We start from the raw sequence: 17,359 nt of genomic DNA, 5'->3' as shown, positions 1-17,359 counted from the left end.
AACACTCGTCCCAAGGTCATTTGTCGATTACCATTGTATGCGATCCATCAAAGGAATGATTCACCAATCAACCTCGAGTGACACGGTACAAATTGGAAGACTGAATTTCCCCAACTCAGCTCCTTTAATCACACGTAGTGGCACTTTCGATTTAATATTTACTTCTTCTTTGCCGACTAACCACGTAAATTGATCGTGATTTCTTCTTAAAGTGACGGAAATCTTATGGATGCCTGAGACTTCCTTAAAATTGCCGATGAGGTCAATGTAGCCTTGGCGATAACAAATCTACAGTAATGGTACTGTGTATATAAACTGGCATGTTTTAAAGAATTATCGACTTACCCAGTTTTTCTATGAAACAAGGATGATTCTGTCGACAAATATACAAAGTTTGTCAGCATTAAGTATCCTGGCTTTCAAACGCCGTCCTCTTTCTACACGGGGTATTCATACAAGCATATTTCAGCATAGCTTTACCTCTCTGATAGTCTGTAGCAATGGTTCAGCATTAGGCAGATTTGTCACAAAGGGTTTACATTATGTAAGCGCGCTTGAGACGGAACAGTTCTTTCAATAAGCATAAAGCAAAATGCACAAAGAGGCATTTACGGGTATAGCTTCGATTGGGGATTTACGTATTGCCCGTCGATACAAGTTTAATCTGTGAATAGGAATTGGGTAACCATCTAACGACATATAGAGATCAGTGTTTCAGCATCGGGTATTGAGTAATGGTGTAAATAACATGTGTTTGTCACAGCTGAAATCTAAATGACTAAACGTTTTGTTTATTGATTTTGAAGAGTGTCAAGTAGTAGTTGAAATCGTACCCGAGAGTACGATTGTATTGACCGTACAGTGAGTCAAAAGTTATATATGTATGCATTGTCGCTCAATCCTTTCAATTATATATATATATATTTACGGCGGGATACGGGCGGATGTTAAACCTAGTCACGTGTAACTGTAAGGACAGTAATTACAAAGTAAACACGGTGTTCATTTAGGTCTTCATTAAATCAAATTAAATAATATATGCAAACAAGTGTAGGATTGCAGGTATTTCTTTTACATTTTCAACAAAGTTTACACTTGTTATACGTCCGTCATGTATTTTGTTCATAATAAGATATATGGTGTACAATGAAATACTATGTGGGAGACATCTTTAGTTGAACTAGAATTGCAGTGTAGACATATTATTTAATGACGCACTACTGATTTTATAACCACTTATGGAAGTGGAATGCATTACTTAACCAATACCATACCACATCCATAAACTGGGCAAATTTTGTTTCACTATAAATACATGTCATCAAATCATTGGCCATTTCAATGCGAAGCTTTCAAAAAAATCATGTAACTATGTATACAATGTATACGTTTCCTGGCAGAAAATATTACAATGACCAGTGATAAAGTACCTCTTCAGTCGGATCTAAGAAGTGGAACACAAATGTTTTGTTCTTGGAATGACAATCGCGATGAAACCATCTGTAATTTGCTTTAATGAATGCCCAATTGTTCTTTAGACTTTCTTTACAAAATCTATGGAGAAAGAACCTTGCAAATCTGTGGAATAAATAGTTAATGCTTCTTCATTATATTGTAAATGTAAAGTAATAAGACTATGGTAGCTCACTAAGCGAACACACTTTCTTAGATGGAAATAATGACGCATGGGAGATACGAACGTAAGTGCTTACAAAACTGAAATTCTACCGTGTAATTACTTTCTTCTCTCTGTCGAACAATGCCCACAGAGGGAATAATCACAAGTATAGCATTATAGACTCGAGTGAGGAAGGTTTTAGCCTTGTGCTACGAGTCTCCACCTCAAGTCCCATAGTAATTGCTTTAAAGAATAATCATAATGTATAATATACAATGTGATCTCCAATGGTTGGTTTTTTAACCATTTGGGTCTAAATGGGCACCTAGGCATTTGCAGACTGGTTATTCTCTGGAGTTGACATTGTTATTATAAAATAAAATAAAAGAAATACTAAACAAAATAATTAGTCCTCACTTGCCTATAAAATTCTTAACTGATTGTTTCCATTTTTCTTTCTGTATTTGCAAACGTTGCAGAACATAAGAAACAATGTTTATAAGCAAAGTTATAATTACAGAATCATGAACCCGTTCACAATCTATATCATATGAAAGGAAATCGTTGAAGCAAAATGTGTATCCTAAATGATGAATATGTCAAGTCCAATACAAGTGCACTGTTGCATATTGAATTTCATAAGAGGCACAACCACACAGGTGTGACCTGTCACATTCTCGCTAATAGTCGCCTGCTTTCACAATATTAGACTCTTCACCTCATGTTTTATATATGTGGTATAGATAGGAAGGCCTTATTGATATGAACCTATTAACCCCTACTGGCTATTTACAACTGTCGTGAGTGGAGATAAATATGGAAACGTTTGGTACCAGTGAAGCAGCAATATGCCTAATATTTGGCACAGTTTGATTCAGCCACCTACAACCTAAAGAAGTATTATATTATTCTGAATAGTTAAGGTTAACATATAGGACCTTCATACTACCCTAAACACCAAGTAGTAGCAACAGCTACAAATCTAATGCAACCAATGATGGATTTGATGCATTCACTTAGTTTCCACCAGATATGTTTTGGAAAACAGAATGGCAGTTTTATGGCAAACTATACTTGTTTGGTTGACAAGGGTTTGCATGCTTTGTAACACCATACTGAAATATGACGAAATCCCTTGCCTTATGTTTGCAACATGCATGCATCCAGGTAGAAATTATCATCTCTCCTATTTTGCAATGGCTGGAATGAAAATAAATCACAGGGAACACAATCTTCATCCTGTCATACATACTCAGCTGAGCACTGAGCTGCTGCAGCTTTGGTAGAAAGAAATGCTAGGAGGATTTGACATGTCCCTAACTTACAGTAGTTTGGGAACAGATCTTTGAGCACGAATAGTCTTTATTGAGATTGGGCCTAATCAGATAGCCTTGTTCAATACGCCCATGTAAATCAGCATTCTAGAAATGCACTGGACACAAGTGATGCATACGAACGTCAGGATAGGGTTAGAAGCTACTGTTCACTCTATAAAATGATATTGATCCAACATCTGAGCACTGCAAGGATATAGGTGTATCATCAATTGCTTAGGATAAGACAAGTTCACATGGCTGTTGCTTATGGCAGCTGTGGCTTGTTGAAATAGGTTGAATAAAACACTTATTCCTGGTTAAATATGGGAGACATTATGTATTATTCCAATATGTGTCAAGCTATCGTAATGGAATCTGTTACCAACATAAGTCTAAGACTTTAGCCACAAGTCCATAGTCCGAGTCTAGTAAAATTTCTTTCAGTCCAGTAAGCTTTGCAATAAAAGTCCATACAGTAACACTAATATCTACTGACAATGATGTCAAGACACAGGTTCAGGCTAGTAGACCAAAACATTTTGACACAGACTGCAATATAATGCTTTACATGTGCATTAAACCCATAATGATGTTTTTGGAATGTCTAGGTATAGGTTACCACTAAATAATGATACATTCCCAATTACATGAATATCACCAGCCTTTTATAACATGGTCGAGGGAATTTACCACAAATGAACAGTAAGCTGATTATCATGGTCTTGAGCTGCTTTGTTGTCCAGTCTACACTAAATCTTGTGAAACGTTAACATGTGGCTAGGTATAGAATTCCACAATCTCATTGTTTAAAACACTAATTTGTCATGCAAGCCAAAAGTCAATATACTCATTAAATATTTCATTTCCAGGAAATTATCTCATGGCTGAGGGAAAGCTATCGGATCATGTTTTCAGGGGGGCAGAAAAGTCTTGACTCAGGCTAATCAGGCCAGACCTCATTGCCTTTGACAAGACCTTAAATAATAGATTAAAGTCGAGATTAAAGAAGCTCTAATTCAAAATCTATACTGCTTTTACATATGATGACTGGTATCAGAAATGTAATTTGAAACAGTCAGTCTATATAATGTTATATTCACTAATCTCATATAGACTCCCTGTTTGAATTCAATAAGCTGGACACCTTAAAAAACCCATCATACACTCCAGAAGAAGTAGTGTTGGAAGCTCAATAACAATTACTCTCAGACTCTAGTTACTGGGTAATTCAGCGAATGATATAACCATTGGTGAAAATGTTCAGTGGTTGATACATTTTGGTATAGATGAGAACATGAAATATATGTGATTATGACTGGTAATTTAGCAATATAGGCAGATGTGGATGAAACAATCGGAATTATGGTAACGATGGACTAAATCATAGATTAAAATACATGAATAAATGAAGTCGTTACTGTAAATTTCTAAATGCAGTATAGGCTCTACCGAGAAAATAACTTAGGTTTGTTTTAGCTTGTTTTGTAATCAAACATGAAAATAGTTATCATCCTTTGGATGTTCGAAGAATTCCAAAATGCATATTTCTAGTGGGACAATTTCAACCTAGACCAACATAAATAAAGTTATGTAGAAGGTTAAACAAGAATACTTCAATAAAGGAACCCTTGAGTATTTAGGAACCCCTAAGACTCATAATTTCCTAGACCTGAGAAGAGAATGAGAGGAGAATGGGGGTGGATGTTTTTTTGAAAATATTGCTCTGGGGTCTGTAAAACCACAAGAGACTACGTTTCAACAAAGAAATTCAATTTATGAATTACTGATTATTGGTGTCTTGGTCTCAGTTGAAAGTGGATAATGGATCAGAAGACAGATCAGTGTTCTTATCATCTTTTCAAAGCTCCCAGATACACTGATCTTGGAGAACATTGTTATCAAGGCAAAGATAAATTCACATTGTATTGTTTGAGTGTGTGTGTGTGAAGTGGAGTTTCTCAAACACTTGGTATCATCACTATTTCATAGTGATTTCACTGAAATCTCATTGCAATCAGATCTTAGTTCTCGCTATCGTTTGCTTAGCGGAAGTGAGGATCTGATTTTTGTGAGATTGATCTCTATGTGACAAGTCAGCAAAATAAGCAAGGATCTGTGACCTTTGGAAAATGGACAAGTTTGAGGAGCAAGCAGTGATCAAGTACTTTTAGATTGTTGTTTTGACTGGCTGGAAGTGGTGAACCCACATTTCATCCATAGTCACAAATCGTTGTCAGGTTTTAGACCCTTGCTTATTCTACTGACTTGTCATAGTGATATAAGTTGCTCAATGGAGTATTTTGGGATATACCTCTGTGGCATCATGTAATGTCCACAGCAAAGGATTTCACTATTACGCAATTCCTTCTATGCGAGGCTCAGAACTTATCAATCAACCTTCATACTTCAGAAGATTTTAAAGAGATGAAGAGGTGTCAATCTGTCTGGAACATATTTTTTTTCATCACAGATGCTCATCTTCTAGAAATGTGTCTTGATAAGATCTGTTCAATTTAGTGTGTGATAACAAATGCCTTTACACTTGCCTCACTGACAAACAATTCTATGTGGGTGTGGATGCATAACTTTATTTTCTCATTTCTGTTTGAGTGAGTGAGTTGAGTTTACATTGGTTTTATCATTATCACAGCGGGGAACACTAAAAATGAGCTCTAAACATTACAACCCACATGGAGAATGAACAGGTAAAACCTCCACTAATCTTGTATTCCAGTGAAAGGTCCCATGTGATTACTATCACAAAGGCACTACTTCAAACACAAATTGCCCTTGTTAACTGCTGCTTGTCACTATTCTAGATATCCGAGATCCTGTAATTTAAACAATACATCATGTCTGAATTATTGCCAGTATTGTCATGTCAATATGAACATTTTGTGATAGTCCAAAGCCTGAGTCAAGCAAATTTTAATTCTCATAAAAGCAATACATATTATAACAATAAAATCTACTGAAACGATGCTAAGAAACGTGTTCAGGCTAGCCGTCTCAAATGTTTTAAGCACAGTGTGTATGGATACCAGTGAGACAAATGTCACCAGGACATTTTCGTGATATTAGCAAGTATTGATTCTACTACACCATTGCCAAAAGTCAAAAGTATTGTTAGGACAATTTGAATGAGCAACAGTCAGTTCCCTAAAAAATGAACTAATCTTAAAGCGTGAAATACTGTACTCAACAATAATCTGATACAAGTTTCTGTCAATATAATCTTTTCTTATATGCACAGACCATCCAAATATAGATGATGAAGTCAATAAACTCTTAAAGTACATCCTGTGCCACTGTCTTCTACACAGCCAGCACATAATACCAACTCATCAGTGTTTATAGGATTATTCATATAGTGTCATAGGAACTCCTTTATGAGACAGTTGGCATATTGAACATATTGACTGACTTAAGAATACAAAGCTGTTGGCACGTTAAAAGACGAAGGTTCATCATATAAATACAGTCTAACACTGTTATGTCAAACTTATAACTTTGATGTGTCGAACTTATGGTTATCTCGAAGGAAAAGCTTGGTCCCTGCATATTCCTTCTTTATTCATTATTTGCGGTTGTGTCAAACTTTGGATAACTAGAAGCATTTACGTAGCTACCTGCAACTTCGACACAATTGTGTATGACTGCACTTCCATGAAACAAATCGTGTTCAGGTATTAAGAAACCTTCTTTTCCCTACAAAGTTGGATGTTATTAGTCTCAAGTGGATTGGGAGTCATAAATGCATTACAACACACTACAGCTAACAAACTTGAACATACGTAGCTATACAGCAAAGGAATAAATAAACACAAATTGATTTTTTTTTTCATATTTAGATAAATAATTCACAAGAGGAGGGTGCTATCCTTGCAAACATATTGTGATTGTACATCTTTTATGACTGAATGGTTAGTGTTTTTATACTCACCAAATTGACAATCGCGTCTCTTATATATATATGTTTTACCATTGGAAAGAAATCAATACTCAATTCATGTATAACCTGTTTCCAGAGAGCACTGATGATTATACATGCATCAAGCATAAACTTGTTTTGTCCTGTCAGAAGGAAAGAAACAGCTTTGTTGACATTCAATCACCAGTAACAATGATGCTTGGTTGTTAACAAAAAATCTTGTCAAGAAACAAATTGATCTGATGGGTGTCTTCCCAAAGTTATCACAGGGTTAGGATGATTATTTTCATGTTCTATTTGTAGGTGACATGGACAAAGTTTGTCCAAATATACATTCCCCTTAGGAAATAAGTATACGCATTCATGTTTACATGAAAAAAAGATTCATATTTGGAAATGAATTACTTCCAATAGTTTTTCTTATGTTGTGTTTAGGCACATCATCAATACTTGTACACACTATGTTCCTCCACCAGAGGTTGTAGTCACCATTACATGTTGAACTACCTGCACTAGGGTTTCACTAACAAAAACCTTTATTCTGCTTCAAGGGTAATTTCCAGTATTGTTAATTGTCCGAACAGTGACAGTTCCTGATAGCAACAAGCATATACTTTTTTAAGCAAATTGCGTGAGTGGTGTGTACAACCGGTGGGGCAGGACATGCTTACCCTTTTTGCAAACACTGGTGTCATCACACATTTTCAGTGATCCATTCATATAATTTTCACCGCTACTTTTCCTTTTACGTCCAAAGGAATCTGTTTCATCAGATAATCAAGACAGGTTATTCTCTGGCATTGACGTTGTTTATTTACCTACTGTATGTTCAACTTCACAAATTTCTTAAATGGGATAATACAAGATTTAAAACATGTTTTACTTTGAAAATTGGCCAAAGGTGCAACGAAGTGTGGTCTCATAAAAATCCATGTACCTTTATTCTGGTACATTCAGTGAACTGTTTCATGCATTTCAGTTCATTCATGTTGAAAGTGCAAAGCCAGATTTAATAATCTTCCATAACCTACATCTCAACCAAACAAATGTCGATGTCAGCTTAATGCTGCCATTCACTGGGTCATGTATTGGGAGATTGTCAGTGACAGAGATCAATTGTGTGGGATCAGTATGCCTGGCATGCTGTTGGCTGCCTGGACAAATTATTCTCACACCTATTACACTGCTGGATGAAAGGGTGGCAAGCAACCTTGTCGTAAACATGCACCATTATTGCCATAAAAAAATGTCTTCAGTACCATTTCCCTACCAGTAGGTGGTTGTTACTTAATCACTATTCCACATAATCATATAATTGGTCGATACTGTGGTGTCAATTTCCAAAAATGTTGATGCCATTCGGTCCGTTTGTCATAACAAACAGTGATGCCGCTTAACCAGAACCATTCACAAGCCAGTATGGTGATAACATATAAGAACTCCCCATAAAACATGTCAAAAGCCTGAGATTCTACTAGCTCTCAGGATGCCTTCAACATTAGATAAACTGACTTGGGCTGGCAGGCAAGTGCCAAATTGCATGTCTGTAAAATATGTTTTAGCATCCCTGGTCCTCAAGACATAATATCAAAGTTTAAGAATGTTCTTAACATAAACTTAACTGCATTAATAACAACACACAATGACTTAATCAATATTTTCACTGTCCCTTTTGATGAACCTATGGTATAGGTACATAGAAGGTTTGAATTAAGATGCTTATGATATGATAACAGCTCATTGCTGCATCATATTTTGCTGTGACACAAACTTTCACTACTGCTATGGTTGTCTCAGAAGCACATGGTGAAAGCATCTTGGTTTTGAAATGTGGTGTGTAACATATTTGTGGCAATTGTTCCCTATGGGTGGTCTACATGACGCATTAGTGTCAATTAACATTTTCATTACCAATTAGTTACAAAGTAGTCATAACATGTGGTGACTTTTTTGTGTGAACCATTTCAATAACCAAGTTCCTTTAGAACACATTTTCGAGAGAAATGAAGTCTTCACTTTTCAAGTGAACTGCAATAAACTATAATCATTACATCAACAGGAGAAAAAGTTAAAATATATTGAGGGCAACTGTCATTTTTGTAACTTTCTGCTTTGAAATACTTGCTTCCTAGTTTAAACCTGTGATTAGATCTTATCATCTCCTGGATATTTGCTGGTTTATCATTTAACTTTTCAAGGAAGGTAAAATGTAATAGAAAATTTAGCGGTTAAGGATGTCAGTAGATAAGATGTTGTGTTCACTCAAAGTGTCAATTGGGAATCCTTTTTATAGACATATTTTTTTCAATGGATCATAAATTTTTAAAGCAATGCAGCAGAGAATCATTGATTAAAAGTCAAATATTCAAAGCTACAAATTTATCATGATTATGTATCAGTCAGAAAGTGAATTTATTTCCATTATGTTTACAGCAAAAGCAAAAGACCAAAACATTCTTTCAACTATCACATCACTACATTGTAACATATTTGAATGACACCATGACATTGTTTTGTAAAATTGTGAATATATTTTGATGTTTTCTTATGGACAAACTTTTCATACAGAAGTGGTTAGATATTTTGATAAGTTAAATACTAATAATTATACCTTTATACAAAACTGTTTACAGCATGAATGATTTCCTTATAGGTCTCTATATTTTGACAGATTAATTAATCAACAATAACAACAGCATTAGAAATTGGCACTTGCCCTGTAGCCCTTACCAAACTGCTCAATAGTTACTGGGGTAAGGTATCATAGGGACTAGTAGAAATTTGCCATTTTTAAGGGTTTTGATATCATATTGTTATAAGGACTAGTGGACTAAATATGTTAGTTTCTACCTCTGTAAAACAGCATCATCACTATCCCCCGCCACATTAGAATTATGTTTGTTCATATAGTAGTGAATATAAACAATGAAAAAATGAACCCTTAAGAAGAGATATGCTCGCTTTATGTTATCAGAAAAAAGGATCAAATGTTAAATTAATACACTCAAAAGGCACTCTGGAAAATATAATTTATGGCACCAATTCTTGAACTCATTTTTGATAAACTTCAGTAGTTTCTGAGAAAACATGTCCTCATTGCAGACACTTATATGCACTTTGAAAAATAACATGGATCAAGGGCCAAAACTGTGTATGCTCAAAATCTAAAAACATGTACTAAGGGTAGTAACTCTGTAAACAAATAATTTAAGGGACCAATTTTTGAATACAGTCTTAACAAACTTGCATCTCATAGATAAGCATGCATAGTTTCATCCATGTAACATCAGTAGTTTCTGAGAAAAGCTGTCTCCACTGCACACACTATGCAGCAAATTGAAAAGCATGGAACAAGGGCCATAACTCTGTAAACAAATAACTTACCACACCGTTGTTCAAACTCAGTTTTGACAATTTATCTCTTAGATAAGCTTACAAAGTTTCATTCATGTGACATCAGTAGTTTCTGAGAAAACTTGTCCCCATTTCACGCAGTATTCATTAATTTGAAAAGCATGGGGCAAGGGCTATAACTCTGTAAAAAATGAATTTTAGACACCAAATTTTGAACTCATTTAAGATCATGACCAGTAATACCAGTGTGTAACATTTCATTTCTCTAACTTAAATAGTTTTTGAGAAAATTCGTCTGTCCCCTTTGGGAAGCGGATGGACGGATGGAAGACAGACAGACGAACAGACGAATTCCACTCCTATATCCCCGGCCCCAGCTCATGGCAGAAGATAAAAATAACAATATTAGTTCGAGTTAAATACTCATATACAGACCAGAGGACATCCTTAACCATGACTGACAAAGGTTTATCTAATCCTTCAGCATATGATAGTATTGACTTAAAGGAGTTCAAGAATCAGACAGATCTGACAGTGGCACTTTTATTAATTTTAAGACAAATATTTTAAACAACCTCCTATACTCAAGGTGCTCAGAGCAAACATCCATTGTCATGTTTCCATTACTCACAATGTTGCCATCATACATGTTGATCCAGAAAGGGATGGGGATACAGGGGTGTGCAAACCTGTCAATTTATAAACAAACTCAATTTTAGAGACTATAAACTGATATATGGTCTCTATCAATATCTATAGATTCAGATATTTAAATAGGCAATCAGGTATACTAAATATAAATGTATAACAACACTATGACTAACTCATTTGGTAAAGTAATTTCAACAAAATTACATGATTACTAAAAGTGAATAGCCATATCACAAAATGGACCCCAGCTTTTAAAAAAAAGAGCTGTACCCATGCGTGCACATGTTAGGAATTGGAGACGGATCCCCAGGTGTAAAGATTGTGTTCATATTGTGCTATGTCATACCCAGCACCTAGCAAAGAAAGTAACAGATTTGAGTTTCATCATCATGTGTGTGTGTGACAATGGATACATGTTGATTATCATGATACATATAAATACATCTATACCTCTTGAGAGGTATTGTAAACTCCTAGTTCAACATACCCTGTGGGCTTGTATAGAATTAGAAACACAGAACACTGTGGTTCTGGCTAAGCTTAACATTGGCATAATGCCCACTTCTCCTTGTGTGACAAGGAACATTAACTTTCCTTGTGTTGACATATTATGTTGTCAAATGATTCATTCATTCATTCATTCATTCATTGAATCTTCCCAACGCAGAAGATATCATTATGGCCACACTTGACTTTTAGTTTTTCTTGATGTACATATTCAATCTGTGAAAAACAGTTATTGTAAGGTTGCTATAAATTAACACAAAATAAAAATACTTTTATACTTTTTATTTGAACAAAACTATTTGTAACTGTGTGATTGGCATTCTAGAAGTTGGTGAGTAAATAATAAATATGCACAACTTTATGGAATTAATTGTGTTAAGAAATGATTTCATCAGACATTATTAGACTACAAATAGGTACATCTGAAGTATATAGGTTGGAGTCAGATGTATGGCCGGACTCTGTGCACATTGTTAAACTCCATTTCACTTGACCTCACCTCTATTCTGTGGTGGATTGTCTCAGTTATGGCAGATTTAAGAACTCCATTGTAATAGACAGTCAGTCATTTATCGGTTTAACGTCCACTTCTGAACCAGTCAATTTAGTTCACTTCAGAAACAGATAAGATTATCTCATTAGGAAGAGAAAACTGGATGCATTTAGTGGCCTGATGTTAAATTTTTGTTATACTTTTGTTAAAGCACAGTTGTACCTGAAACATCTGCTTGTTCACAATTCACATGACGATAACAGCTCTGGCATTTAAGTTGGGATATCTACAGCTGAAACCGGATTTATTGTTTTCAAGAGTTGCCTGTACCAGAGACCATATATCAATATGTTGGTGGTGTATGGTCTCTGCCTGTATGTAAAATAACATTATATTCCAGATATCCAAATGTGCTGCTAATATTAAATTTCTCAAATATAATGTCAGTATTTTCTGAATTAATGTTACGAAACAAATTAAGTGAACATGGCTTTGACTGTGTCCTTAAAGTTTGACATATGTGAAACTACAGCTGCTTATATCGTGGGGAGCATCTTGTCATCCAGCGATCTAAAAGGCTGGGCACCATACATCGATAGTATGACCATTTGTTTAGAAATTGTGGGTGTCCATCCAACAATGTTTGCCGCACAGGTGATGTGAGAAGACTTTTTCAGGGTTCCCCTTAGACACTTTGACTCAGCCTATGAATTTTGGGGATTCAAAAATATTTTTTGAGAGTCAAATGATTTATTGTATGATTAATGAAATTTAAAGTGTTCACTGTTAATGTTACACTTAAAGTTAAGTATCTTTTAAATATTAAATGTCTTTAGTTTAAGTTAACAAGTGCTAATTAATGTTCTCAGCTGATTGTACTACAGAGAAATAAAGGCTATATGAATGAAAAACAAAGTTTGTTGGTTTTATTTTTTCACAATCTTTAATTACTTCACGGCTCATGAAACAATTTACAGTGACACTAATACAGGATGAATAAATAACATCAGTCTCAACTGTGAGACATAATTTTTTATCATGGATGGATATTAAAATACATTTCATGTCAGATTATAATTTAATACCACTAACTCATTTACATCTTTTATCTAGTTATCTTGTATTATCTATCAACGTGAAGTTGAACTGAAGAATTGTGAACACTCATAATATTTTCTGGTTGAATACAGTTTATTAGCAACAACAAACATGGCCAAAGCTTTACATTTTGTATATACCATATTTATTTGTGTATAATACACACTCGTGTATAATCCACACCCCTAATTATGGGCAATTAAATCCTGAAAAAAATATCTCTCGTGTGTAATACGCACAGACTTTTCTTCAGTCTTATTTCAGGCTGTCATGATCCGTCATCGGAAATAGCACAACAAATCCGAATTGAATTTCGCAAGTTAATCCTGTTGTTACACTATCTGGTAATAAAAATGTGTTCTCTGTATATCTGACCTTATGTTTGTCATCTATTTTATTAATTTTATTTAAGATTTCATTCAATAATGTTAACCTAAATTTCGGCAAAAACATGTGTCCCTCTGATACTTACAACTTCTGTTTACCCCGTTCCATAGGTTCCGCTTAACCACATACTGTGACCGTGCCAAATCACATTATTCACCGCAACAATGATAATATTTTCTTCTGTTTCATTTTTTACGAGTCTAGACATCTAGATAAACATATGTTATGGTTAACTTTTAGTGAGAAAATATGCCGAAACATGAAAAACCTTGTCCATTTGCGGAGTTTTCCTTTGTTTACATCACATGCTGTCATCAAAGCCACATGGAGTGTGAGAGTTATGTTCGCTTTGATGCATAAATATATTTTGAAACGACGATTAATTAAAAACTTGACGTAAATTTTAAGATGTTTGCATATATTGTCTTCAGAAAATGTTTATAAATTAAGTTCAGGTGAGTAGTTGTAATATTTTCATTCCAAAGCTGGTAAACAAAAACATAGATATCTTGAAATTGCGTCAGTCATGACGCAGTCATTTATTTCTGGACGTATTTTTCCTTAATTGAGAGTCAAATACGCAAGAATTCTGCATCAGGGGAAACCCTGCTTTTTGTGTCAACAGAGCCTTTGGTGATTGAAAACCTGCTTATTTAAAATGTAAAATTATTTATCATGTCTATGAAACTAAAAATGAAGATTTTTCAGTTAATTCATATGATTCACTGCATAACTAACAACAAATACTAGAGATTTCATTCATTTCTTTATGAACAGAAGACAGTCAAAGTCCATAAACAAACTATCTGAAAACAGTAAAGGTAAACTCAGATCAAAAATCGGGTACAATATTGTGGGCCTAGAATATGTGCATGTCATTATATCCAGTCCATTACTATGTATAATTAACAACAAATACTAGAAATGGCATTCATTCACCTGATGAAGGAGTAAGCATTTACTCCGAAACATTGTGTTCCTCATAATCTAGAAGTTGACATCCATATATTCTCTTCCTCATTACTATGTAGTTATTCCAGCAATCAAGTAGTCCTTTGAAAACCTTTCTGGTCTTGGGGTATCAGGCAAGTGTTCATGTATAACACTGTTGTGAGCATGTCCTTATAACCTGTTCTGTTGTTCATACTTCAAATTCAAGCAACATTGGTTGTCTGTATCAGGTTTGTCATAAGAAAATCATTTATACAAATATGTGACCAGTTTACTAAGGTTATATAAATTCAATTTGAACAACACTATAACTAAGTGATAAAGTGATGTTTTTAACAAAAATGACAAAAATGAATCCCTATTTTCCAAAAGCTATGTCCACGCTTGATGTACATGTAACATTATTTTTGGAAAATAAATCCTGATCATTAACTTGAGTCAGCAGGAAGTCAAATTGTTGACTGAATGCCTTAATGGGCTATGGTTATAGTCAAAACGGCCATAATTTTTTGGTCAAAATGGCCACGAAAGAGTAAAAATTACCAGAAACGCCTAGTTAAAACGGCCACACAAAAAAGTCAAAAGGGACACCCTAAAAAGTCCAAAGGTCAGCAAACCCAAAGTGGTGACATTATACATATGAAAGTATACATTTTGTCTGTTTTAAACCTTTATTCATTCCATAAAACAAAGATCTTTACAGTAGGCATACATCAGCATTATAAAGCACATTTTCTGGCTCAACTGGTTAAACATTGCTCATTCCTGTGCCCGATGAGTCCAATGCTTGCAGGAGTCACTATCAAGAGCTTGCTGATTCTTCAGAACAGTTTGGGTACACTGTACACATTTAGCAGGTTTGTTGAGGGGTAGGTAATGCAAGTGATCCACTTCACCCCATGTATATACCAATCACTCTGACACTAAGTCAATCCAATCACAGTGGACAATCAACACAGTATCTTATTATTTGATACACTTATATACAACACCAGATACTAGTATATGCAAAAATGAGGTTTATTTGTTCCTCAACCAGTGGATCCATATGCATTTCAGTTATCATTCTCAATTCCCTGGGAGTATACAACCCAAGCTGCCTAAGGGCATCCATATATCAGGTTCCATTCCCTGCGAGGTGAACAGGCACATGAAAACTACCGGTAAGTCACTTGCCCAGGGTGACACCACACGTTTTGACACTTTGTGCTTCGCCTTTTGGGTGTTTGAACGTATTCATGTTTCCACCATCTGGTCATCCATCTACCATAGTATGAGTGTGCACAGGGTAAATGCACTGTACACTAGGGGAAGTGACAACACTTTAAAGTTCTGTAAACGTTTTTGGTCAACAGGCACGAGAGGTATACAATCTAAGCACCTGGCACTTTGGATCGTTTTCCCACTCTGTTTAGTAAAGACAATACACACACAGGATTCACAGATGATCAAAGGTCCATCACACACAGTATCAAAGAATGTATTACGAAAGCTTAATAAAGACCACACACACAGAGGTTTCACTATAGATCAAAGGTTATACTAAATCCTTTGGATTAATGAAATAAATATAGCAAACAAATAAAAACAAACACTATGCTTTATATTTATGCTTTTCAAGTTGCCGTTTTGACTAAGATTTGAGGCCCTTTTGAGTTTTTGGTGTGGCCCTTCTAGACTTTGTTAGTGTGTCTGTTACCCTTTTGACTTGTTCCCATGGGCTACTTCTAGTAGGCTTTAGTTTTGGCAAACAATAGTATACTTGAAATACCTCGGTAATTAAAACCTATTTAAACTCTGATATGTGACCATCAAATATACATATAATGAGATAATAGTTTTGTACCTATTAGGGCCTAGTTGTAAATATTGTATGTCCAATATTCAGTGTTGTGATGGGCATTCATTTGTATTTCCCGCCGTCCTTACTGATTGAACGATAAACTCTTACGACCTGTTTGATTAGGCTATTCATTTCGGTCGACGGGAATTTATGCAAATTCATATGTTACAATTCATTTGTACTCACGTGCTGGTTTCAGACTGCTACTGAAATTTTGGTGTCAATTATTTTGTTTGCGTCTGCATGATCGCAGGAATCGGTTTTCTTGTTAATATGCCTGGACGCATCAACAAAATTAGTAGACAGTGCCCAGTCTCAATTGAGCGATTAAGGGGAGACTACTCTTGTTTCAAGTGCTTCAGTGAGATGGAACAGGGACGAACATGACAGACAATATTCAGGTAGGATCTGCAATTTCACAACGAACGTGATTGTCAATCAGTGCGATTTCTTTTTATCCTTTCAACAACAACAGTGACCACTAGATAAAGATTATTCAAACGTGTTAACGTCAGATAATTATCGATTACGATAAATTGTCCTTTCTATCGTATTTACATAACGTCCGTACAGTGCCAACACACACAATGTTTGAGCATTCTATAATTTCTAATGGTTATGGCAAACTGTGAATTAAATGATTGAACAGTGAAATAGAAGACTATTTCCGTATTCAGCATATGGATCAGGACACTTCACACGATTATTAAATTATGATAAAGTATACACTGTATGTACAACATTATTTTGTGATTAATGAAACCAGGTTTGTTTGTTTCAGATTAAAGTCTTATTTTTTGCCAAAAGTCGTGATTTAGTTGGGCAGAAGGAATCACTTGTGGATGCTCCACCATCTTTGTCAGCACAACAGCTGTTGCAGCTACTGTTGAACAAGTTTCCAAGGTTTGCTTGTCATGGATATTGTGTCTCTGCCTGTCTCTTTAAGTATCATTTACTCTTTGTAAGGTGCTGGAATTTGCTGAGTAACAACAGAATTAACTGATCATGGGCTTGAATATTTATTATCATGATACTAAACTTTACCCGTGCATGGGTTGTGCTTTTTGACAAAATTTGTGAAAATATGCGCCCTATTCTTAAATCTAATACCAAACTGTACCTGCATTTGTTACAGAATTAGAAGTAATAGGAAATAGGTTTCAATCTGTAAGCATCACTTTCCAATAGCTAGTTGACAGTGACATATGAC

The 17,359-nt window shown here is 35.1% G+C and overlaps 1 protein-coding gene across 1 annotated transcript in view; it reads right to left on the bottom strand.

The window, feature by feature from the left end:
* LOC139479305 (sodium channel protein 1 brain-like) overlaps positions 1-430 on the bottom strand; it is a 79,141-nt gene extending 78,711 nt beyond the window's left edge. Inside the window, exon 1 of the mRNA XM_071262193.1 lies at positions 346-430. The gene's annotated coding sequence lies outside the window, so the exon portion shown is untranslated. The remainder of the gene's footprint in view (positions 1-345) is intronic.
* Between the last annotated feature and the right edge of the window lie 16,929 nt (positions 431-17,359).

This window comes from Haliotis cracherodii, unplaced genomic scaffold (assembly GCF_022045235.1).
Source record: "Haliotis cracherodii isolate W230 unplaced genomic scaffold, xgHalCrac1.p SCAF_1, whole genome shotgun sequence".
Classification (NCBI taxonomy): Eukaryota; Metazoa; Mollusca; class Gastropoda; order Lepetellida; family Haliotidae; genus Haliotis; species Haliotis cracherodii.
Note: the sequence above shows the minus strand (reverse complement) of the source record. Positions and strands in the feature narration are given on the sequence as shown.